General features: G+C 30.8%; 1 protein-coding gene across 4 annotated transcripts in view; it reads right to left on the minus strand.

Moving 5' to 3' along the window:
* Window positions 1–27,189, minus strand: part of LOC131849410 (CUGBP Elav-like family member 2) — a 409,465-nt gene that overhangs the window by 368,080 nt on the left and 14,196 nt on the right. For 2 of the 4 annotated variants that reach the window (XM_059199487.1, XM_059199484.1), the window contains exon 2: window positions 20,592–20,623. The exons of 1 other annotated variant lie outside the window; for it this stretch is intronic. The gene's annotated coding sequence lies outside the window, so the exon portion shown is untranslated. Of the gene's footprint in view, window positions 1–20,591; window positions 20,624–26,405; window positions 26,611–27,189 lie in introns of those variants that run through there. One more of the 4 variants, XM_059199485.1, reaches the window with a different exon arrangement.

Consider the following 27,189-nt stretch of genomic DNA (forward strand, 5'->3'; position numbering starts at 1 on the left):
TTTTGAATATCAGACTATACATATATAACACTAAAAACATAGTCTAAAAATACTAAGTCCTTATTGGTTATTCTTGAATTCATATTCCGAGTTCAAACATTTATTATTATTATTGATATTTTAAAATTAAAATTACCATATTAAATTTTACTGTTTTCTCTAAACTCGTATACTTTTATACTAGTGGAGTATTTCAATCGATATTCCAAATAAGAAAATATAGTTGCCTCAGTGTGGATTTAGCTCAATGTACCTTCTACCGTCTCAGTCCCTTACCCCGGCTATATTTCTTGATCCCTGTCCGTGGCACAAAAGTGGGAGCGCTGTTAATCTTTTTACGTTGACTGCATTATTTTAGGATCTGTTCACTGTATTGTTTCAGGCACTTTTTATAGCTTACTAGGTTTTACTCGGAGCAGGTGAACTTTAGTCGAGTGCTTATTCAGTTTTTGTGGGATTAGCTTATTTTGACTATTCAAGAATTTCACTGTATTTTGAATTTTGATTTTAATTATTACGGAATATGTTAAACAGATTAACTGTTTCAATATATATTATATTAAACACGAAAGTAAAAATAACTAATGACAATAAAGCGCAATATTTTAAACACTTAATATAAAATATTAGTTTAATATTATTGCTGCTAGCATCTATACTAGGACGTGCCATAGAATCTTAGACGCTAGTTCTCTAAATGGCAATTATGTATGGTTTTCTAAAAATCATCGAACAAATCAAACACTTGTGTTTTTATGTTATAGTCCACATCGAAGCTTTATAATTTTATTAATAACATAAAATTATTATAATAAAATATTGATGATTCAGCTCGACATACGTCGGGATCATTGTGCACAACTTTATTACTGTTACTCTTTTATTGCAACGTTTTCTTCTTTTTCTGTAACTAGAATTTTGGTGTTGGCACGCGAATAACGAGAATTTGAAAAGTTTTCAAGTCCATTTCTCAACAGAGCTCGACAATTTCCAGGAAACGGAGTTCGTCTGTCGTTTCATCGGCAAGTTTGCGTGATGGAATGAATTAAATAAAAAGTATTATGCGAAATATTTTTTGACAATCTCTGTTTCATCCGGGCGCCATGTTGGAAATTTTCTCTTAGGTAGACTTTGTTGCTATTATGCATCTGAGTACAAAGATATGTAGAGCAGGTATATCTTTTTCGCCTGTTTCGCCACAAATCAAATTACTTTTAAAGCCGTGTTTCTGTCTATAGAGTAGCAATATTATAGTGTAAGATGACGTGCACTTCAGTTCTCAAGAAAATCAGCGCATGAATTAGAGGAGCAAAAAAGGGCCTCAATATTGTCCGTTGATAGCCCACGGACAATATTTTGTTCTTTTTGTCGCTATTCTAATAATGTTGACCACAGCTGGCAATTATAGCTTCACCGATCGATAGGGGGCGAGTGCATATGCATTCCTAACCCGCAGAAGAACTTACGGAGCCGTTGAAGGCCAACTTATGCTTGACGGATACGACTTTAGTCTAAGGGCACCGCTAGGGTTTAGAACTTCGTCTCAGAACGTCGTAATTTCGACCCCTGTTTTAATGTTTTGTCCGTAATGGTGTTTAAATGAATAGAATAAGATTGTCACTTTCTATCATGTGGACCGTCAGCTCTTTTGCTATTCCACTTACATAAAAAAAGTCAAACCTAGATTAAAAAGTTTCTTGTGCAATATTCAAACAGAGGATCACCACTCTCGCGTCCAATAAGGGCGGTTGACGGTAATAATAAAAAGTTGGAAGTTTGCGCTCCTGTCACGTGCGTGAGGCAGAGTAGGAATGACGGAAATGGAGGAGCGAGATCGTAATAGGTCGAAAACTGAGACCTACAGGTATGTCTTGAAATGTAATCTGACAATTTATATTATTAACTTGACCCGCCCTTGCTTCGCACAGAACAAGATATTTTTATTTCATTAAATGAATCTAAGTTACACCTAGTTATTAGTTAGTAGAACCTAGTTAATAGTAGTTAGTAAGATATCGCCATCCGTGGAAATAGCATTCAATTTTTGACAAATAGACAGACGGACAAAAAACTGTTCTTTAGAGTTGAATGCATTATAAATCGACTATTTACAATTTTATTTTAAAGTTAACCATGAAAGGTATGCTCCTTTTATTTAATAACTTATTTTTAATTGGAGTTTAGTGTAAATATATATCTAACACGTTGTATATAATTTGGTGTTAATTATTTGAACAGATATACCAAATAGTTTATGACTGTATGATGTAGGTATTTTTATTATAGATTTTCCTATTTAGTAGTCTTTTTTCTTACTGTTATAGTATATATGTTTCAAAGGCTAAATTGTCTGTGTAACGATAATTTTTAATAACTTTATACTCTTATAGTTAATAAAAAGATAAATAAACTTATTTTGTAATAGGTCCCCTTATAAGAAATATACTACTCTATAGTCCATACCTTTTATACATACATAGATAAGTAGTGAACGCTAAAGTTTAAACGTATATTATTCTACCATAAAAGGAGGAAATTAGTCTTCCAATTGAAGTATTGGAAGGGAAACTTCGTGGAGGCATTTGCCGTTTACACGTCGCAACCCCCGAGTGGTGTGTTAAAAAAAATCAACGCAAGTGAATTTCCAACTGTTACATTACCATAAAGGAGGCGGCGTCGAGCAGTAATCATTGCCTGCGCGCATTGTGAACTGAATACAGATAGGTTTATAGCCCTTGCATATACTACTGTCTTTGGAACTCTTTAGAGATATAATCAATCTACAATATATTCTAGAGATCATAATTATAATATAACACATGACAATTCACACAGCGCGATCTAGTCCCAAGCTAAGCAGAGTTTATGTTATATATACTAGACCAAATATAAATGTTTAATATTATACATAGAAAACACCCAGCCTGATATAGACAATCATACCAATGAATACAAATGATTGTACCCTGCGAGAAATCCAACCTGCAACCATTAGAAGTAAGGCAGTGTGCTAAACCACAAGACCACTGGGGCGATTATTAAACACTAGCAACCCGGCATTGGATAATCCATGCAACATTTATATTTTTTACTATCTGACCTGCGCAACTTCCTATACATATGAGAGAAAAAGTTTTCAAAAGGAATTAGTATTTCCCGTTTATGCGAAGGATTTTACTGATGCCATGCTCCTATTTCTTGTAGCGTGATAAATAGGATATCCTAGATCAAAACTAATATAGATCATCAACAACAGAGCATCATGTTAGTATAAATAAAGTTATTTTCATAGATGATGTATATGTTTAATTGAAATGGTTAAGATTTTCTTTTATTAATATCACAAATAATAAAAAAATATATTTCCTAAAACATCCCCAAATAAATATAATTTAGATATACATTTGCTTACTTTCAGCTTGAAAAAAAACATCAATTTTGTTGAAACTCACAAAACCATCACTTAAAGTTTTCAACACTAACTATACATTCAGTACCTATCAAATATTTTCTAATTCCTAGTATATTTTATTATATTATAATAATATTGTAAAGCTCTCATTGTACAGTCGTCTTAACACAATTCAATATGTACAAGCACCTACGTTGTTTAAGAAAGTTCGCGACCGCATTGCTTTTGAGACTTGGCATTTTTTACTTCCCCAACTATCTGCGTTTGACGCAGTCTTATTTCTTTCTACGTAAACTATTGTGAAAATGCACAATTCTTTGTTGTCGGTCTGTAAAGGTATTTCAGTTCTAAAGCAGTAACGGTAAATGGCAGTTGAATATAGTATTGTACTTCTGTCCTAATAGTTATCCATATATTATATTATTTGTGTCCATACTAATGTTAATAAAAAAATATTAGAGCATGAATCTTCAGTCTATTAACAATAAGGGTGTAGTTTAAAATAAAATATTAAGTCTGACACACAAAAAGACAGACATACTTTTTTACATAATTGAAATAGTAAACAAGCTGACGGGTCATTTGATTGTAAGGGGTCAACATCGCCTGTACACATAAACAGCGTCACGAATATCACGATATCTTATGACACCCGTGATACCACTTATGCGTTGCCATTCCAAAGCAAGAAGCTGCCACGTCTTAATTCTAATTTCACTGAACAATCTCATTTTTCTAAAAAGTAAGCTGCTTGGCAGCTGAATAGGTTTCATCAATCAATCAATATTGGATATAGAAGCCTGATAGAGAGCACATAACTATTTAAGTCTACTTATTAGGCAACGTTGACACATATCTTCTATTCCGCTTGCTGTGCCCAACATAATTAACCTACTTTGAAATGTACCTGTCTATCTATCTACTGTAAAATAATGGAATGCAAAGCTTAAATAAATAAATAAATACATATGTACAGTATCGTATTTAAAGAATTATTATCGATAATTATAAATATATGTACTTCAAAACTACTGTTAAACATATGACTAGGCACCATATGTTAGACAAAATCTGGTTATTATCGAAACATATGAAGTGTTCTAATTAAACAATAATTCATGTCGTTCCATGTTTATTACTATTGCGAGGCATTATTAAGCTTCTAATAAATATCATTTAATTGGAAACGCCGTTCGGTAAAGCCCGGGATCCCGCTGTCACTGTGAGTTACTGATCAACGGACGGACCATCATTTCAAGGTATAATTTTATGTATATTATTTTATTAATCATATTTAAGAGCATATAGTTCTAATGATATATTATTAAAACTTAAATAGAAAAGCAGTGAGTTCGAATTTGGCTGACATAAAATATTTTGTAATATTTTTGACTAATTTGATCACGATATTTATTTATTGAAGTTTTAATACACAAGTACAATATAGTGGACGTAACACCTTAAGGAATTTTGTTCCAGTCAGCCATAGATATCAACTATAACAATCCAAATTAATATGAGAAACGCTGATAGAGCCGCCTTTACTATGCCAGGCTTTAATTTACCGAGCAAAATATGGATATCTGAACTTTGTGTAAATTTATATTTTTTAATATCTTGTTCATGGTGTCAGCCGAAATCAAATATCCATTCATTTAGATTTACCAAGAGATAGTGGTAGGCTCGCCCCTACCAAGTTGTATACAAATAGTATAATTTTGTTTTAACTGAACCACTAATAACAATCTAAATAAATCTGGCTGTAGTAGGCGTTGAATTTAAATATACCGAGTCAAAAGAAGCATTGCGTTCTCTACGATATCGACACTCACTACCTTCTCTGAGGTAACGGAAAAGTTACCTTCTACATATCTGAGGTTCGTGAAATTATTATAATTTATTAATGAACTTTAGAAAAGGGAGTTTTTAATGAACTCATATATTTCTTGTTCCGACCCACAAAATTATCTATGCATAAATGAGACATGGTAAAGGGTCACCGTAGGATAAGCACCAGGATTATGTTGGGAATGGGGTAAAATTGAAAACATTACATAAAAAGGGCTTATTGAACGAAGGGCTAAAGTCTTCCAGAATGGTGAGCCAACGAGATAAAGAGCATTAAATAGTACAAATTATTACATACAATGAAAATACAAAAAATATCCGTAAAATAAAAGAAAATTCTAATTACTATAAACAATTATTGACGATTATTTACGACATCTATAATTAACTGTTTTTCATAATTTTTTTAATGTTGTTATGATTATTTATAATTCATTTATTTTCAATATTTGGACTTCATCTTTATTAAAAGTTTTTTATGAAAACAACATAGTCGAAAAGAATGTTTTTTTTTTACAATAGAAATTCTACATGAATTTCTAAAGGAAATTTGGATAAATATTTTGTTTAATTTACAATCCTATTTCTATATAAATAAAAGCAATAATTGCAAATACAGTGCATTGTTTGATAAGTTGTTATAAAATGGATCTGATAAGCATACAACGGTTTTTATAAATCCGACTCATATCATAACAATTTTTCTGTATATGAAAATATATTTTCCATTACATCAGTTTCGATTGGTAATCCCAAATCCTGCCCTTTAATATCTTTTCCAATACAAAAGCCCCTCATTCTGATGTAGACATAGATATACCGAGTGAAAAGGTTGACCAGTCTTTTGTCGAACGCCAATATCCATCGAATTGTATAGAATCTACTACGGAAAGCTCTATTCATGTCAATGCTTATAGGCAGGTGGGTATTTAATAACTGATGTTGTGGAATTTTATGTAAAATACAATGTATTCACATCAAACAATAATATTAGAAGTTTGTCAGGCAGCTGTTTACAACTTTGACAAAAATAAATATCGAGTTAGATATCTTCATGTAAACTCGCGCGTGGGCAGCTCTGTTTCAACTAATTTTAACCACTAACTATCTAGAGTAGATAGTTAGTGGTTAAAATTAGTTGAATTTTGAGCAAGTGAGATTTGAGATGTGGTAGTGAAACAATATGGCATTATTAGTATGTAATATTTTATTTAAATTATAACATGATATCCGTAATGCTGGTCATATATATAATCGATGTTTGCTACTTGCTAATAGCATGGGCCGTTAGTAAGCTTGTCATTCATACACTTGCCAATTAATTACTAAAACGAAGAAGTGATGTCAACGATTTTGATGATTAATTATTAAATATTTGGTTGGGAATTAATTAAAAGCAAAAAAAAGTGAAAAAAATTCTTAAAAAAATTAATTAATCACAGATTCACAAACTAATTAACGAATATTTATTCTTCCTTTATTATTTAATACTGTACTAATATTAAACAAACAACATAGGTTTACTTCCCATTTAAAAATCTAGTTATAGTCATATCATATTTATGGTTTAGGTAAGCTAATAAAATATCAACATTAGAATTAAAATAGAATACTATTAATTACTAATGAACTAACTACTTTATACTTGTTTATGACAGAAAGTCATCGCCTAGTTATTCCGTTTTCCGTGTTGGACACAAAAGTGCTAGAGTTCGAATTTAGTGGACACCAACACTTTCTAATGTATATTTTAGACTACTTTAAAGAGAATTTAAGATCTTAAACCAAATTATCACAGGCAAATATTATAAAAAAAAATAATTTTCACAGATTTTTACGATTTCAGCCAGCCTCAAAGCAGTTCTTTTGTTAGCCGTATTTCGGTTGGGCGGGATATGATAAAAGTGTTATGAAGAGTGCGAGTGAAATTACAGGGTACAGAGGCGTATTATCTTAGTCCTCTAAAATGGCAACGAATGAAGTGTATTACGGGCATATCATTATGATGTTTTGTGCGCAGTGCACTTAATGTACATAGAAAATGGTTGTCACTTACAACCACGGACCACCTACCGTTAGATTTGCCATAAAAAACTTGACAATAGGAATCATCATCATCATCATCATCATCATCTGCTGCTTCCTTATCCCATTTATTTGGGGTCGGCGTGATATGTTTTTCTCTTCCATTCATCCCTGTTCGCATTAATAATACTAGTCCTCTACGACTAGTATATATAACGGGATTTTATCATCAAATAAACATGATATAACTTTTGAATAATCATATATCTTTTTATTCTACCACTCATTCGTAAAACTACAAACTCGCGTGTTGTTTTTTAAATAAATGGTGTATTAAGTTAATACACAATAACAAGGATTAGGCGTGCGACAATTGACTTAGAAACCACTACGCACTCAATTTTTGTCTACTAAGAGAGAGAGACTAGATTTTGTTATGAAGAAAGTAAAGTCCGTGTTAGTGACGTACACTAATTTCATCATGAGAATAAAAACTTGTGATCTTACGATTTTTTATATAATATGTAAACTTTTTTATAATTCAGATAAACCCTACACGAGTCTAACTCAAAGCTAATGGAGCTTACGCACTTTTTGTGCATTATGAAGCGTTTTCCTAACATCCCTTATCGAAAATTCCACATGCATGCACTACTCAATTTGCGACCAGAATATTAAATCGACTTGCTCAAACTTCAGTCGCTGTCTCATTCTTTTTGTATTTTATATAACACTTATTGATAATGTGGTTGCGAAAAATCAACTAATTCAGTATAGTAATAATTATATAAAATATCATGTAATAAAAATATATAAAATAATTTCAGAGTTTACAGAGGCATTTTCAATTATCCACTTCGTGGTAACGTAACGTAACGTATGTCGAAAACGTCTTTCAAGCAGTATAATCAAAAGCAACGGAGTCTGGCTTAATACAATTTCCTGTACTGTACTATTTTAGTTTAGTATAAGTATTTCTATCATAAAACTATTAATATTAAGAAATATAAACAAACACAAAGATTTTGGTGCTAAAATGTTTTAAAACCTCGGCTGTAGTTAGTTAGGCCGGGTTGTAATTCTAAGGTTCAACGTTCTCGGTTAACCTAATAAATTAGCACTAAACACTAACTACAACAATAAAATTTAGTAAATTATAAATCAAGTTACTTAAAATGCTTATAGCGTCTCCTAATCAGGGTAATCAATTACGTAAACTAAATTACTTAATTTACGGTATATGTTTAAAAAGCACGCGCGTGTAATACGTTTACCAAACTAATTTAATCAACATCAAAAGGTTTTTTGCGATACTAACGAATTCAAACATTAGCACATCAGCACTAATCAAGTTCAAAGCGGATAAAACCAGTTCATCGTCTTTGCGAGCCAGTGTTAACCATTCCAATTTTTGGAGGGTCGCAATTTACTGTTGCAATCAACTACAGTGTATACCAACGGCCTACTATATTATAAAACCAAACAGCCTCACCTAATTACATTTTACTATGTATACAATTGGACATATGATACCTTTTAAATAATTAATTTATAATTTAATACATATAATATTTCATAATAAATAGAAAAATATAAAAAAGGTATACTAATTCTATGTTCTAAGTACACAAAGCAAAGATTACATTTTTTAGATTACAAATGTAATGTCTTAATTGCAGACCGTTTTGTCCACAAAGTACTATTAATTATATATGCTCTAACTAAAACAAATAAAAATTAATTTAAATAAATAATATTTATTAATTATCTTTAAACAGAGAAGTAGAGAAGTTTGTAGAAATAGAAGTTATTATTACTACCCAAAATTAATTTACTCCAGAAAACGTGAACTTATATATATTGTTTTTCAGATTGATCACAACTGCTTTAAACAGTCTACCCCTCAAAAAACCCTGGTAACGCGTTTAAAATATCCAAAGGCGTATTGATTTCTGGTCCCCTCTGTTAATAGTAAGGGATGTGCTTCGAGGGTGCTGTCAATATGTTCTCCGTTTTAAGGGAGTACGATACGTAGATACCTAATATTTTATGATGAAAGAGATTGGTAACCTTTTTTATAGACTGGGTAGACAACAAACTTTCTATTATAGTCACTTTTATTATTGTACTTTAACTACAATATTCCTTTAATAAACTAAATCAGAGTTTAGGGACCTATATAATAAATATATTAGTCTGTAATAATACCTATATTAGTCTAAATTACCAAACCAAGGGAATCGTGAGTACCTCTGTCTCATTTCAACCGCCAAATAGTTTTCTTGTAAGATTGGTCTTAGTTGAGATATGGCAGTGAAAAATTATGGATGTAGAACACCTTACGGACGGAATGGCATGACTTGTACTATAGACATAATGACATAAGGATATGTTTTTCATATTGCTGTTGGTGTGTATAGATGAGCACTACCACTTACTACGTGGATCACATATAAATAAATAAATTATAACACCATTTAGGTGTTATAATTTATTTATTTATATATACATATATAAAACTATCATTACATAACATTAATTAGAATTTTGAAATATAAAATAATTATTATGTATTATTTTATATTTTAAATAATTCTTTTAAGTCAACAAAATGTTGTCATTAAGCCATTCTTGAAGTTTCTTTTTAAGTATATTATAGTTCACAGTTTTCATTTGGAAATTTGTTACATATTTTTACAGTCTACAAAGTTTTTGTCATGTTTGTCTGAATTTGGAATGTCATTTAGTTTATGTCCTCTGTTTAATGCTAATTACATAATAATAATCCCGATGTAAAAGTTGGCGTAGATTCATCTTCTCCCATTAGATTACGAAACATATAGACATACAATAGTAAATTAAAAAAACATATATAAATACAACGTTGATTGTTGAGGTTCTCAATTTATTTTTATACCATCTCCTTATTCAAGATACAAATTTCTTTTTTCTTAAATGGCATTACGAAATAAAACAGTTTAAAGAAAACAAAAACAAACTTCATTAACGATACTATGAAACAATGAAGGGCGCGACCTTAAATTCTCGAGGCACGTTTAAGGGCGTAACTCACTTACGACTATTCAATTTGACGGGATATTTTTGAATCAATTTCTCGGTTCGCTTATTTCGCTCGCTCCGTAGCACGTGTCGCTCGTGCGTATAGTTTTATGATACCGCGACGAGACCCTCAGACACGGGGAGCAAATTTCGCGACGCAATAAGTGCGTGCTTTGATTGTTTTAAGTTTACGTGAAAAAATGGACAAAAACAATTTCAGATTTGGTATTCGACGACAATAACGTCAATCTTCACTAGATTTGAAATATATCTTAATCAAATAAATACTTATGAATAGACATTTTTTATTATATAGCGAGAATCAGATTAAAACTATTAGTAATGAGAAAAAAATGGATATTACTTTATAAAACAAGTTAAAAAATAGCTAAGAACTTTTATTTAAAAAAAAACTTGTTGTACTTGTTTTTCTTGCCAGTTTTTCGCAAGTGAAGTAGCAAGCCGAAATGAAATATTAAAAAATATATGACGTGCATATAAGAGTTCTGTATGAATATATTTATTGATATTTGTGTTAATTTTAAATAACAAATGATATGTAAATTGTCATAACATCATAATTATAGCATTTATATGTCAGTTTATTATTAAAAACAAAGTTGCCATGCGTGCGATTTCAATAAATCAATTATGCAATTGCATATTGTATACAGCAATTCCTGTATACAATATAAATGTATGAAATACAAAATAATTGAGGATTTTTGCCATTCTTTCTACTTCCAAAAGGGCTGTAAAGTCGATTGATCTACGTCATATGTATATGTAATTATACTTTTATACAATTTTCACCCTCATCCAAATACTAAAAATACTTAATCATTAGCTTCAATAGCCAATTATAGGTTAGAGAAAATTAAGTTAACATCTGTAAATTGCTGCTTGGCGCAGGCAAATGTATTGTCATTTTATCCAAAACAATTAGAATTTGCTGTCAACTGTCAAACGTAATCGTAAAAAAAATACGAAATAGTAATAATCTAAACGAGAGGTTGATTTAAAATTTCACAGTGTGTATTGAGCCTAAATATTGTGCACTAATATTTCGTCCCTTTGTAGTACTATTGATGTAGTCGTTATATCAAACAGATATACTGTATTGATTGGAGTGCCGAGCGGGGATCGTTAGCTATTTGTAATGGCATCCACTGGTCACGGCGCTTATTGTTATGGTTTTAGTGTAGCCCAACTTACAATATATATCGTTATAGATTGCTTACTTTGGCTGTATGTACATATTCATTAATAACAGGATCATAATTACACTAAAAAGGAATTAAAGATAATTTATAGCCTTTTTACGATCTAATTATTTTGAACAATTTAAGATATCTGAACCACTGTGAAAATATAAAAATATGGCTCTATAAGCAAAGTCCCTTTGTCTTTTTGAAAAAGTTAAAATTAAATAAAGTCCCCATACATGTAAACATTAAAAATACAATTTATTTGAAAATATTAAACAATTGCACTGTATAAATCACTATTTTTTTTACAAATGGCTGATTCATCAAAGAATCTATTGAAAAACGATACTTACAATTATGATAAAAACTTAAAAATAGCACCTATGATAGCTTTCTTTAGTTAAATAAAAACACCATACCATATTTGTAAACAAATAAAAGTTCACTTCTTAGACGATATTTAAACATTCAATTCGTCAAATTCGTCTATTTCATTACCGGCAAATTCTTCAAAGCGGACAGGTCTATTGCAAAGTTGGATAACACGATACCTACAGTTAATATCGGCCCGCACGAATGTCGACTCGTATGATTGATTACTCCACTTTTTTTGTCTCCCATCTTCATTTTATTGAAATTGATGGCTTGTTCAGTTCCATATAGACAGCTACTCGATACGTAATCGGGCGATTTTCAAGTATTATTAATGACTTGTAAAATATAGAAAAAATGCCATGGATGGGAAGGTGATAATTTGTTTAAACGGTGATACAATTGCTTGTGTAGAAGCTAATATAATTATTTATAGCAGATGGTTGTTTGGTTGTTGGGGAGGAGTATTAGAAACTAATTTGTTGAAACTTGAAAGAGCACAAAGAACTGTCTTGAAGGTATTGACTATAAAATCAATTCTATTTTTCACCAAACAATTATTCGATTTGGCAGATAAGTGTCCGTCAATTATTACCTTCGTAAAAATTTTTATATGTTTCTAATCATATAAATTTAAAACGTAAAACCTATAAAATAAATACTATAAAACCTTGTCGTATTGCTTGTAATAGCTAATTGTCATTATTACTTGAGTTCCTATTCCACAATAAATTTAAGGTGGTATCATCATCATAATCTCTTTGACTACACATGTATTCAAAATATTTTGAAATCTATCTTATATCCATTTTTTTTCGGTCCATCTGGTGGTAAACGGTTAGCGTTGCCTATGGACACCTGAAACAACAGGGGTGAAGTGTGCGCGTTGCCGGTCTTGAAGATTTTTTTTACCCTTCTTGGAAAAAGTATAGATGTCAAATACAGGCATAAACTCTTTTTGTTCATATCTTTATTATTTCTTTTAGCAAATTTAAATTTTGTTAAAAAAATTATTTTTTTAATTTTATTAGTAAGTTCAGTAACATATTATACATTTTGGAACTATATAAATTCTGAGGAAGGCATCGATATTGGTCTCAGTTTTATATTTCTGTGAATTTCTCAAAATCTTAAACTAAGCATAACATTTATCGATTCGGGAGATCGCATTTCCCTTATAAAGTATGTTAATTTAATATTATTTAACTGGATGGTTAAACAACAGTTCACCAACCAGATGTTGCATTTAATAAACGAGTTTAACTTCATCATGTAAACTTTGTTGAATTAAGCACTCAGAGCTCAGTTGGCCTTGTCGGTTGGTGTGCATCAACGAAGTTAAGCAACGCTACGTTGCGATTTATAGTAATAATATCCAAGAACAATTTACAAAGCCCCAACTAGTCTAGTAATAATATACAAAGAAATCCACCAGAACGATACAAACATTCATACTTATTTATTGGAGAAGTTCTTTGTTTCCGACATGACTATGGTAGATAGTCAATACAACATTATAGCTGATAAGAGGTGGTAACCTCTCATTAAATAGTAACTATCGCCAAACATACAAAAAACTACATACTCCACATCATCATGTAACACCCGGGATACCAACCATGCGTTGTCTGAAAAGCAACTAGGAGGACTAAAATGTCAATGCTTTTATTCACTGCCTTATCTCATATCTGAAACATAGCTGATGAAATAAACTATTTGGCAGCTGATACAGGTGCGATACAGATGACTTCTACTAGACAAGGCCTACCTTTATAAATTTATTTATTGAGGTAGAGTTTGTGTAATTTTATGTGATTAAAAATAAATACAGGTAAAATGTAACTAAACTGCAATTTATTTCACATACCTACAAAACAGATAAAAAAGCTCTTAATCATCAGATCAAGTCCCAAACTAAGCAGAACTTGATAAGTAACGCTTGTATTGTACGTAAATATAATACGTTAATAAAAATCATCAAGATCAATAATACTTAGTCATTATACTGTTAACTATAATTTACAAAAAGTACTTATTGTGAGGAAATCGAATCAACGACTATCTAAAAATAAGGGAATTTGCCAAACTTGTTCAATACTACCGCCGAAGTAGTCGCGAAAGCATTTTTACTACTTAAGTGCTTAAAAAATAAGCGCATTAAAGCCAATTTATTTTTTTAAAAAGCAGAAGCAAGAAAAGCTGCATAATATTCTATAAAAATATTTAAGGTCGCATTTCAATTAATTTTCATCCGGGAGTAATTACCCTAATAATGATTCAGTAATGATGTAAAAATTCACAATTACGCCGCTGTTGACTGTACTGTCTAGTTCATTATTCACATAGGGTTAGGGCTGCCAAATACAAAAAAATAAATTTATATATAATGTAAGATAAATGTTTACCTGCCAGTATCACTTTATTACGTTTTTTTCAAATTTCACAATTTATCATAATATCATATTTATTTGAAACTCTGTTTTTTTTCATGATATTGCTGCCTCTATTTAACCGTTAATGATTTTGTATGGTATTTATTCTTTAAAAAAAACTAATAAAACTATATACGAAATATAATAATAAAATTTATTATTAGTACTTACTAATATAAATATATCTATGAATGTCCACCATTTGAATCTGTGAAGCGATGACTATATTATTGTTAAAAACCAAAAAAAGTTACTTAATGGCGTAATAGCATATATATATATAGATATAATAAATCCTTTAAAATTGGATATTGCATAACATTGTTTATATATTTTTAATAAACAATCGCGTCAGTTTATAGGCGAATACTCAGTTTAGCAGAGGCTAAATTCCAATGTTAATTAACAGTTACAAACGTTAAATAACATATGTGACAACCCTAACTGGAAACCATAGGAACGAAGAAGGGGTGAAACCCCGCAGTCTCGTTGCTAAGTAATAGAGAGGGTATCTAATTGTAACGTTCAGAATGTATTGTACCTACTTAACTTTATATACCAAAATATATTGTTTTAATTAGATCACGGAGCGTACATTAGTTTTATTTAATCACTCTCCAAACCCAGAGCTTCTCGAATCATAATGGCAAACAAGCTAATGGTAAGTCATCGCCTATATACTTGAGAGACCGTGGTAAGTCATATGGGTTGGCGTAAAAAAACGTAATCCTCTGGGATTACGTTTTTATATCACGGTATCCTGTAATCTCACTGCTTTATGTGCCAGCTGTTAAGAAGATGTGTAATACAGAGATACGCATGCAGACGACTTTATACAAAGTCTCCATTGAAATACAATTGTTACTTTCTAAATCAATAATATCAGAAATGTGGAGAGAAGCTGAAGAATTAGAGTGACCGACATAGCCCGAAGAAATGCGAAATTGAAGTGGCAATGGGCAGGGTATAGCTCGTAGGACAGATGGCCGTTGGGGCAGTAAGTCCTCGAGTGATCGCGGACCGAAAGACGCAGCCTAGTGGCTACTAGGTCGTCTACTACTAGATCATCGGTCCACCTTGTTGGAGGCTTCCAACAAGGTGGACAGGTCCAGCAACTGATCAAGATCGCTGGAAAGCGTTGAATGCGAGCTGCGCAGGATCAAATGTCGTGGAGATTTCTGGGGAAGGCCTTCAACAGTGAACGTCATCCGAGCTAAAATTATGATGATGATAAAGCACACAAAGTAGGTATAGAAAATTATATCAAAGTTATATTATGTGCGTGATCATATTTAATTAATACTTCATAATTACTATATAATATATGATGGAATATACGTGGCTTAGATCATCGAGTGACCCATTTAGTCTAATGGAACAAAATTCAGAAGAGCAGCTTTCATTCTTAGACAGACTTCTAAATGAAAATCGTTTCGAAAGTCGACTTGGTAAGAGTATCTACCTTATCACAAAGGACTTCTTATATACAGAGTGTAAGTTTGAGCACTGGCTTAATCTATATAATGATATATGATGAGTTCGGTGGTTTAGCTGTTTAGCATATCTTCCGATGGTCGTAGATTTAATCCCAATTTGACACAAACATTTGTAGTACCTAATAACCTTCTATCTCTTTCAATAGTATTCACAAAAAATAATATATGTATGTTATTTTTATCAAGCAGCAGAGCATGTAGCTCTGCTTATAAAACCAAATGCCTTGTGCGAATTGTCCAGTCTTATAAATTTTAGTAATTATATAGAGTTATCTTTTGAACGTTTGAATGATTAATCTATAGATACACAAATTAAATCCCTACAGCCATTTAATTTGTAGTTATGCCAAGTTTTAATATATATTTCTTTTATTATGACAAAACTCGGTAATAGTTAACATTTGAATTAGTCAATGATTTTAATTGTTCTGAACGATAACAATAGATTAATTAATTGACTATTGAATAACAATACTTTTGAAACTGAGCACTAGCTAAAAAACTCACACTCTGTATAATTTGATACTCAGTGACCGAACCTTGCAGGATTGCAATAAAATTGCAGCATGCAATCGCAATCTCCCGGGGTTGCTACCAACAATCAATCCCGTGCTGGCGTAATTTACTTTTGCCGCCTTGTAAATAAGGATCAAACATGGACACCAAAGCATTCCAAGTCTTACCCTGGGGCTTTCGCGAAATGAACAAGCGAAAACACAACGTTCCTTTGTGTTGCTTACGATTTGCAACTACTCTTTACTGACTGCTGAAGAAATAGAGGAGTTTTGTTTATCGCGTGAGACGGTTAGCTTATGCTGGGCTTATTTATGTTTTAAGGCATCAAATATTATTAGACTTTAATTAACTGGTAAGAGTAGAATTTTCTTAATTCATCAATATTTGTATATTAGAAAACACAAATATAAAATGGAGTCTTTTTTAATGAATAATATAATCAATGGTGCTTTATAAAGGTACTCGCTAGCGGGGCACCATTGCTCCATCAATCTAATATTTACCCGGTCCCCCAATTATATAGGCTTTGAAAATTGATGTTGAAATCGATGCTAAATATACTCTGATACTTTCCTACCGTGTTTTACGTGTAGGTATGTCATAATTAATAATCACCCACGCCTGCACTATGCCTGAGAATGATCTAAATGATAAAAGTGCATAAACTAAGATTGAGTAAGAATAGAAGCACATTTGGTTCTCTTTACTTACCCTCTCTACTTACAAGAGACATAGCGTTAATATATATAGATAGACAGAAAATATTCTAGAATATCCAGAAGAAAAGATTATTATTTTACGAAAACATTATGTAAACTTGTATTATTACTAATAAACCAATTTTCACCTTAACTTTGGTATTAACAACAAAACTTAGGCAGTAACTTTGACTTGTAACTTTAGGTGGCCGATTCACTATTAGAGTACAATAAACTGTTTGTAGTCTTCGCGCCTTTAGTGAAAACTAACGTATATACATACATTTTCATGTTCAAGTTAATGTTATAAAAGAATATTATAAAATACGAGTATCAACGTACCTCAGTAGCTAACTTCACTCAAATCAAATACGGGACTTTAAGTTTGATACCGCGAATGAAAAAAGTTCGAGTTCCTTCACCGGGGGAATAGCGGAACGCTAAAAAAATTCTGATTTCGTTATCTGTAAGCCTCTTATATTCTTAACACGAACGAACGCCAAAATATTTTTTTTTCTCTCCCGCGCGACGAAATGTAATTTTGCTAGTAACTTTTCACTTAGGTAACTTGCAAACTTCGCAGATGCTACACTGTAAGTTGAGATTATTTTCAAAAGTTTTTTGGAGCACTCCCAAATAAAGTGGGGTATGATTCGCGCTCTTTGCACTTTCCCCATCAACGTTAAATTAACGTGTTTATAAACGTTACTCAAGTTTTTATAGCTTTCTTATTTTTTTTCTCGCAAACGCAAGCCTCGATGGAGCCGTTACTTTTGACAATATTAAAAACTTGAGTTCGTTGTTTTTTTAATAAAAAAAGAGTTCTTATATATCACATTGCTCAGCGGACATTATTTACTTATTTATTTATTTATCTTTTGTTATTACTGAATACCACAAACAAGAGATAAATAAAAACAATACACGTCCCATGTGTTGTAGAATTTACATATTGTCAACTATATATAAACTACAAAATAATAAAATATTATGCCTTTGTAGGGTACAAAGGAATAATATTTTAATATTTTATTCTTTGAAATTGAAATTTAATTCAAATTCTAAATAATTTATTTATATAGGACATTTTAGCCGCTTATGAACTTTAAATTTTTACATTATAATTTAAATATTTTCCCAACCGTCCTGTTCGGTATATGTTATAGATCCAATTGAGAAGAACTGGCAAGAAACTCAATTGAATTACTTTTTTTTAAAAAAGTCAGTTTATTCACAATGTATATTTATATAGGTCTCTACGTCTAACGTTAAATGAAAATCCAGTGCATGAACAACTATTGCCATGCACACTCGTCATTCAAGTAATCGTTCAGTGAGTAATAGGCTTTAATTATCTCGAATATATAATTTGAAGGTGGAATCATATTCTCAAGTTATATTAAGTATATTTAAAAAAAATTACTCCTACTGTATTTAAATCTAATATCATCGACCATATAGTAATATCGGAAATTTTCTTTATTTCCTATTGAGTATGATTGATGATTGTTTTGACGGTAGGTTCGTCCCTTATCACGTTGGACACAAATAATATGCTCAGCGAAATATGAGTATATCAAGCGTTACGTTCACCATAATGCCTACTGTTGACAATGCCTCTGTGATAACTAACTCATTTCGGGTCGAGAGGACATTTTTTAGTATGTAATGGAAACACTCGATACTGTAAATAATCACCTATTTGCAAAAAGTAAGTGTACCTTAGAAACGTGTAAGTTTGTAAGTGTCGATGGATGTTTGTTAATCTTTCACCCAAAACCTACTGACTGGATTTTAATGAAACTTTACAATAATATAGCTTACACATCAGAATAACACATAGGGTACAAATTTCAGGCGGATGAAACCGCGGAAATTTGTCTCACTTACTTCTGCCGCAAACAATTTGCTTTATTAACAATGACTACTTTTGGCCGATCGTCAAAATTTAAATAAATTTTAATAATAATAATTAAGTGTTTGAAGGTATTACCCCCGTAAAAAGGGAGATATACAAAACATATATAAAATAGTAATAATAATAGTAATAATAATTTTAATTTTACTTATTGAATTTTGATAATTCTAAAAATCTTTTTTATTCTAAAAATAAGTTGAGATTATAGATACTTGGTATTTAGTATATGTCCATAAGATCGCTAGCAGTTAGGAATTCCGTGTCGATTTTTTCTTATTGCTTCAACATGGAAAGGACATGAACAAAATTAAAACATTATTAAATAAAACTAAGTACAAAAGGTTGGTCTTATCGCTGATGTAATCTCTTCCAGACAACCTTTGGAAAGAGAGTATTTCCAAAAAAAAAATAGTTTGGCGCATGAGTGGAAATAACTTAGGAAAATAGAATTAATGTAAATAAAATTAAAATTGTCATACGCTTATATAATGTAAACATGTAATATGATTATACTTCTATTTGTGCAAAAAATATTCTTTTATTTGTATATAATCATATCTAAATACATCATTTATTGTAATTTTGTCAACATAAACCGTCAATAAATAAACTGTTATCTTTCAAAATGAATTGTGTCTGTCTATTCTTGGTGACAGTACTATTTGGTTCCTAGTTCCGACATCAACGTTACCTACTTCAAATGGGTGGGGAAACGGAAATGAAAGAAGTTCTTCCAATAAGATTTTCAAGAAGTCTGAATTTTTCTTTGCGTTAACTTGTTCTATCCAGAAATTTTATTTTAAAATATATTTAGGTTCATTGCATTTTGATTCCATAATCATTCACAATTGAAATGTGTTTTTACTATGGCACAAGAATTATACACCGCTTTAGCACACCGCCTTACTTCTGATGATCACAGGTTCGATTCCTCACATGGTACAAACATTTGCATTCATGTGTATGATTATTTATATCGGTCTTGGTGTACTCTATGAATATTATATATGTTATTAGAAAAAGAAATGTTTTCATGTATTCATATCAGTTATCTAGTACCCATAATGCAAGCTCTACTTAAATCAGTACTAGATGGTGCTGTGTGAATTATCTGAGATATTTTATTATTGACAAACAGCTTTTATTTAATATCTAGCTCTATTTAAGTAGTAAGTAGATCAATAGAATCTAATCTAAGAAAAGATATGTTGTATAATAAAAAAAATTTGATATATAATAAAAAAAATGTAATAGTAAAGCCACTCACTATAAATTATTGGTAGAAGAATGAAGAGATAGTATATATAGAAGAGATAGAATGTAAAAAGTCTCTTATGATGGCTTGTCTTTCTTTTGTAAGCCGCTAAGCAGCTTGTTTTGTAAGCTGTTTCTTTTTCTATGTCGTCTGGAATAGCAACACATATGTGGTATAGTAGATATCATGATAGTTATGTTCACCGTGATGTTTGTGTATGTAGGCGACCATTACTTGTTTGTCATTCAAACTTCATAAAACAAAAATTATTGACACTACAATAGTAACAATATTAACACAATTCATTTACCTTCTTAGTAGTTTATGAAAAAATGAGTATTTTCTACTTACTTATGTGCGCCAGTTTGCCGACTTTCTGAAATCTGAAGAAAAAATATACTTTAAAAACAAGCTTTGGTACTCGTATGTATTGGCTTATCTCAATAACTCCATGAACAGACCGTAATTAATACCTGTCAGCTCAGTAATTATCCAGATAAATGAACCCAAGTGTATAGGGTTGCATAATATTATTCAATAGCTACTTTTGAACATCATCAGCAGGTCCATGATGATCTCGGTAGTGTAGCGGTTTAGCACAGCGCACTACTTCGGATAGTTGCGGGTTCGGTTCCTCGCACATGTCATGTATGTATTAACAAAAAAAAAGTTAATTTGTACCCTTGTACAAGCTCTACTTATTTTTGGACTAAGTTACGCTGTGTAAATTATCCTATGTATCTGTATTTGTATGTATAGGTGTTACAATAACATAATACGTGCTAAATTCTGAATAAAGTTGATGTATATGTATATACATGTAGTGAAAATTTGTTAATTTTTAAATTACAGAGTGACTTCAAATTGATTTATTTGTATAGATAAAATTGTTGTGAAATTAATGACAACTGGAGTCATATCAACCATTAAAAAGCAAGGTAGACGATCGTAGGAAGTGGCAAGAGTGGTGTTCTAAAAATATGAATGAATAAATCTGATAAATTATATTATTTAGGTATACGCCAACCTAAAGTACATAAATAATAATTATCCTTTAACATTTTATATTATTCATGACTAACATGAAATAATTAATTCAATTTCAGGAAAAAAGTCGGATAAGATTTAAAAATATTATCCATTAAAAACCCTATTCACTAAACATCTATTTGGAAGTATTTTCTTGGTAAAATGAAACATTCATGTCTGTAAATTACTATAATAGTATGCATCTATATATAACTAAGTCATTAATCTAATATGTATTAATAACGCATGAATATTAATATACAATATCTTCTAAGTTCCTGGAAGGAGGAAAATTACACTAGAAATAGATAAAAAAAAGGCTAATATTTCGAATTTCATAGAATGTCTATTTTTGATTTCTTATTTATAAATATCCTCATTGCCTTCAAACTTTATAAGGACATGTTGACTTCTAGGAACTGTTCTACATGTATGAAATAAATATATTTAAATCATACAGAACTACAATAGTTCCTTACTACTATAATTCCTATTAGGGTTAAGCATAGATAATATCAACTATTGAGGTATTATTTCATTTGTATTAAATAAATGGATAAAAGATATCTATCAAAATGACACAAAACCTACTTCCTACCTAAAGATGTATACTTGAAACTTCTATTACTTCCAAACACTTTCATTTCCTACATAAATTAAATTTATCAAATATGTAATTCCTTTGCCTACAGCTGTCAGTGTGATAAAGCAAATAGAGTTCAAATTCCTTCTTTGCAACGTTTTCAATTTGCATGACAGTATCACAAGTTTTCCACCAAGTTGTCAACTGCATGTCACTGTCGTATCGCGCAATTGTCAACCTAATCGTTTCCAAACGTTGAGAAGTGATGACAGATGCTCCCTAAAATCAAATAATGAATAAAACCTCAAGACTAAGGCGTTTGCACCCCTGTGCTAACGAGAAAAGTTGAGTTTAGCTGATACGGTGACTACCGACTGTTTCGCTTTTAGGGACTGCTCACAGGAAAATGAATCAGCGATTTCATAGATAGCAGTAATAAGTCAATAAGTAAGTATAAAAAGTTAAGTTCGACCGATAAATAAACAGAAATTATTATTTCTTATTAATGAAAGCATTGTAGATCGAATTACGAATCTCGTATTTTAAAAGTGGCTAATCACTGTCAAAAACTCAATGGTCATGAATCATATATTATTTATCAATAAAAAATATTTTTTAATGTCAATATTGCATTCATTCAATTCAACATACAGGCAATATTAATATATAGTTTACCGTACTATGTTCAATAAAAATGGATACTATGTGTCAATCCATTATAATATATGATCACACTATGTATTAAAATCCATATAATGCCAACCAATAATCCTCACAGACGTTTGGTTTTATACTATTACATGAGTTAGATTTTTATTCTACCAATGATCTCATCGCATTGAGCACCTCACTATTGATTAATAATATATTCAAATCGCTGATGGCCTCTGTGGTTTAGCGGTTTAGCACACCGCCTTAGTTTCCAACGGTCGCGGGTTCGATTCTTCGCACTGTACAAATATTTAATTTTGTCTTCATGAGTAAGATTGTTCGTATCGGTTTGGGTGTTTTCTACGTATAATATGTATGTATTTACAAAAAAAATGCAATCATGTGTTTCTATCAGTTGCCTAATACCCTTGGGACTAGATGGCACTGTGGGAATTGACCTGACATATTATTTTTATTTAAATCGCTGATCTTATCAGAATATCCGCAGTGTATGGACGCTTATACAGAATGATTGCCGCGCACGAATGTCAGCGTTTCTGGTTCATCTCCCTCGTTAGAGCACAAACGCAGACGTGAAATTAAAATTGTCTCTTATCCACCGGTTGCCGTCACTGCAGACATGTCAAAATGGAATTTATATTTTAAAATTAATTAAAAAATATTTATTTCATACATTTAACTGTTTAATTATAATTTATGCTATGTAATATACTCGTGAACGGGTGCTGCTTGTGGTGACTGGTTTGTTTGGGTTGCGACACTGATTAGACTATTTGCTTTTTATATACATATGCTGGTGGTAACTGTATTCTCCCAAGTTTGAATTTAAAAAATAATCTGTATTATTGTAAACATGTATACTATTAATTTGAAAAGGATACGAACTAAGTTTCTTGTCAGTTCTTCTCATCTCGAAATCATTCCGAACTGACGGTAGATTTAACATATCATAAGAGCCTGTAATAGACCTACATAAATAAAGATATTTTGATTTTTTTTTTAACTTTTTAACAATTTAAAATAATGTAAATTATTACGAATAAACGAAATAATAAGTATTATAATAAGAATCTATAGTTTTTTGTATCTATCTATACGTATATTATTATAATCGTTATAAGGAGATGTGTTTGTGATATAGTTTGACTTAAAATGGGTGGAGGTATTAGAATGAAATTAAGTATAGATTAATTTGTGAGTACCTATATTATATATATAAACTAAAGTAATATACATTTTATTTCATCTGAGATATGTTTTACACCATTCTATAATTTATTATGTATATATATATATATATATAATATGTACGTATGTATGTATATAGAAAGATCAATATAAACTATGATATTACTATATATATAAGTATGTACAATTATATAGGTGTATAAAATTTTAAACAATGCTTAAGTGGGAGCTTTTTCGAGTGGATGCTACTGCGCTTGTAAGCCGATTAAATACTCTGATGAGGCTACGGACGACGACATACAGACATATATTCCATCGAACATTTCAAGTTAATATTCTCTATGTATAATAAAACTATCATCCAGTTTATTTATAGATTTAATTGAGAGAAACCGCTAAAATCTCAACTCAACTCAATTCATCATCTATAGACGATGAAGAGGACCAGGTAGTCTGTACAATATCAGCGGTGTGAAGGATTCATTTTTTTATTCTTAGTGGTGACCATATATATATATTGTAAATTATTCATTTAACTACTAATTCATTCTCGTCATTGTATTGTATGATATAAAAAGCATAATTATGTATAATATGTATGTATTTACAAAAAAAAATATATATATTTATGTATATGTATCAGTTATCTAGTACCCATAACACAAGCTTTAGCTAGCTTAACTTGGATCTAGATGGCGCTATGTGAATTGTCCTGAGATTATTATTATTATTATAATTGCCAGTATAATCTATAAATATAATGCATTGTCGGCCTCGATAGTCTAGCGGTTTAGCCACCGCTTTCCTTCCGATGGTCGCAGGTTCGATTCCTCGCACGGTATGGATATTTGTATTCTTATGTTTGTTTGTGTCGATCTAGGTGTTTCCATGCTTGTAATAAATTTACATGGTACACATACCATGTTGCACTTATTTTAACCACCGTACAGCTTTTTTGTAGATATTTGACAACTTTATTTGACATTCCAATTAGACCCAAGAAAAAAAACATTTTTTTATATATTTTTTCATAAGACGCTAATAGTATAAGTTTTGAGTGGTTAGTTAAGTTGAAAAGCAAATAGAGTGAATTATGAAACCGTATTGCACGTAATCTGATAGATAGTAGGCGTATTTAGTCTACATATTTATAAGTAGATACAGTGTTAATTCCTCTATGTACATACACTTATGTATAATAAACTACCTGACTTATTAAAATGTATGAGTGACTTGCGAACACCATACTAAGGGGGAAAATCTTGTAATCCGCTTAAATCGACCAAATTGTAAGTATTCAGTCCATTGTCTATAAACATATCCTCTTTACATATTAATAAACAGGAAAAGCATAAATATTACATAGCTAATACATAAACCAAGGTATTATTTTAGTAACTAGTCTTTACCCTTGATTTAGTTTACCTTTTATCCTCTCCCTTGAATTAAATCACAACAAAGAAAGCAAATTGTTTGGAATAAACTATTAAATTTTAATCCTCGATTTCGGCCCTTGCTATTTATTCTTAAAATTAAGAGACAGCTTATACCGTTCTCGTGATACTGTCTATCTAGAAGTCAAATTCATTAAGTGTTTTCCCCTATAATGACTAAACGTCATAAGAAGGTAACACAAACAGAATTAAAGTACATCTGTCTATAGACAGATATACTTGAGTTTTACTTGTATAGACAAGTAAAAATTTGTATATTAATTTAGTATAATAGTTTGGACAATATAGGCCGTGTTGTAGATTGTGTGCGATGTGAAAGGAGTCACTACTTTCAATTTATATAATTTCCACAACAGAAGCTATACAAAAATAAATAAAAACAAAATTATACGAAATGAGACAAGACGCAAAATACAAAGGCTGTATGGTTTTAGTTTCAGTGATTTTTCGAATAAATAAGATGCAAAAAAACTGAAAGTACTGGCTGCTGAAGGCAAATGTTTTAAAAAAAAGGACAGGCACATTCTTTATTTTAAATAATAATTAACTGTTGATGGATAATTATCATATACCCTCATTACCTACTAGTTTTTGTGTTTAAGTAGTTATTTTAATATCAATTAATGGGCAGACATAACAAAAGCATACTACCTATTTGTTACCAGAACTATTTTAAGATAATACTGAAAATTCTGTTTCAGAATTTTGAAATTACCTGGTGGTAAAATGTGGCTGGAACAATAAATCAATACCAACAGTTTTATAGCCACTGCAGCAAGAGATATCTTCCATATATTTTATTGAATAGATAGTATTATCTATAATATTATTAAGGATACTATGATTATATATAAGAGTCAATAAGACTTTCTAATAAGAATTACCAAAATTAATCTTCTTCTATCTATTAACCGTAGAGACGTAGTATTTACCTAAATACTTACTAACTTCTTATTAATCATTGATTGTTAATTGAGACCAAATAAACTGTGTATATATACAATGTTGTGGATTTTCTGATGATCGTCATGAGATAAAATACGTATATTATTGCAACTCTCTAATCTATTTTTAAATCCTTAACTTAGGCGGCCCGGAAACTAGACGAAACGGAAAAAAAAACAACATACTTAATATTTTTTATAGCATTTTTTTATTTTAAGGCTTTATTTACTGTACAAATCTGCTGAGAAGTATGGTTAAAAATTAATAAAAGTAGAAATTAAAATAATTTTGTACCTCTCCACGAGAAAAACACAGTATCCGATTATTCGAGTCACGGTACCACTAAAACGGTCACGGTATCACTAAAAAAATGCACACGATTATCAACACAAAAAATTTCGAACAAATATAAAAATATCGAAATCAAAAAAGACTACATAAAAAATATATATATAAAAAAAACACACAACACAAAATATTAACTAAAATTTTAGTCACATCGCTCCACCATTGTTACTCCACTGAAATACGGGACGTAGAAATGTCATTATTTTTAAATGAATTGTGCCAGTGTCATTAGGTAACAAAAGGAGATTGTATACATAAGGACTTATTAAATTTGCAACAATATCATAATAAAAACAAATCTCTGGAGTAACATTTTTATTGTTTGGAATTTGTAAACTTTAAATTCCAACTAGTTATAGTATTAGTGCTCCATTGCACTAATACTATTTGGCCAACCTTTGCAAAAATATTCAGAGCCCCTTATATTATATAATTTAATTAGAAGCTGACTATCAATTTGATACATACCGTACATGAATAGCACTACAAACATCACATTGCCATGTAACCCCCGTGTAACCTCTCAGGCATTGCTATTCCAGGACATTAAGGCGATATGCCTGTACTTGCAATTGTACTGCTAAATCTCATCGTTTAACGGAAACAAAGCAATCTATTTTCTGATTACGTCAAGTGAGACCATGCAACCCACGTAGACGGGGGGAAGGGCATCGTTAGAATGGGAATTAATAACCCCATTGCTAGCAATGTCCCATTTCAGGATGACCTC

Source organism: Achroia grisella, unplaced genomic scaffold (genome assembly GCF_030625045.1).
Source record: "Achroia grisella isolate CSIRO2021 unplaced genomic scaffold, CSIRO_AGI_Agris_v1 utg642, whole genome shotgun sequence".
Lineage (NCBI taxonomy): Eukaryota > Metazoa > Arthropoda > Insecta > Lepidoptera > Pyralidae > Achroia > Achroia grisella.